This window comes from Crocodylus porosus, unplaced genomic scaffold (genome assembly GCF_001723895.1).
Source record: "Crocodylus porosus isolate Cpor-Errol unplaced genomic scaffold, CroPor_comp1, whole genome shotgun sequence".
In the NCBI taxonomy this organism is placed as follows: Eukaryota; Metazoa; Chordata; order Crocodylia; family Crocodylidae; genus Crocodylus; species Crocodylus porosus.
Window position 1 is genome coordinate 47,873,467 of NW_017728918.1, and position 1,081 is coordinate 47,874,547.

Sequence of the window (1,081 nt, forward strand, 5' to 3'; positions counted from 1 at the left end):
GGGAGATGTTTAATTTGAACAGCTCGTTGGTGGATAATAGGACCGTGCTAACAGAGGTGGCCGATCTCCTCAGCAATCAGTCATTTTTATTTCAGATTGGAACAAGTAAAAGGGAGGGAAGAATGAGTTCTCCTCTTTTAAATAATAAACTAGCATACAGCCAGACAGTGAATGCTTCTCCTACTGATATTTACCCACATGAGTAGTCTTTATTTAGCCTGGAGGAAGATGGCATTTCATGGTGAGTGCTTTCTAAAGGAACACCACATTGCAGCTATAAAGCTGTAGGTAGCTGGGAAGCGTCCTGCTTGAGACAGCACCTCTCTTCTCATGTTTCTCACACACAGTAACAATCATCAGAACAGCTCCAAATGGCGCCTCCTTTCTTAAACAAAAAAAAGGTCTTGACACCACAGTGGAAAGGTCTTGCAAGGGGCTGTCAGCAGTAACTTAAACTTCCCACTTTCAGAAATAGAGCTGCTTAGTCATTCTCAGCCCTCTTAAGCTCACTTTTTGAAAGGCTCAAGGCACACCCCAGAAAATGCCAGCTTTTGGTTTTCACTCATTTTTTTGATGACAATAAGTAAAAGAGCAATTCGCTTGTTACAAAGAACTCAGAAAGGCCACAACAGCTCAGCATTTTTTAACACTAGATTGCTATTTGGAAACTAGATTTCTCTTGTGAATTATATTTGCACACCTAATAGTGTCAACTGTGCAACATTTTGCAACACCTCTGAAAGGAGCTCAAAGCACCCCAGGGTACCACAGAACCCAACATGAGAACATGGCTCAGGTCTTTTAGCATTCAGGTCACACTGAAAGGCTCATCTGTGGGTCAACCTCCTTTGAAAAGTTAGTTTTCCTGGAAGTGATCTGCAGCATAGACTTGCATACTGTCGGTTACTCAGTTTTACTAGTTTATTGAAATGCCTTGGCCAGACACACTTTATTTTTATTTTGAATATTATAGTACAGCTATATATTTAAATGTTTCTAACATTATATGCTATATCCTCTTATGCATTAGAGTAGGCCTTATTTGGTTAATCAATTTTGTCAGAGTAGAGAGTACAGAAAG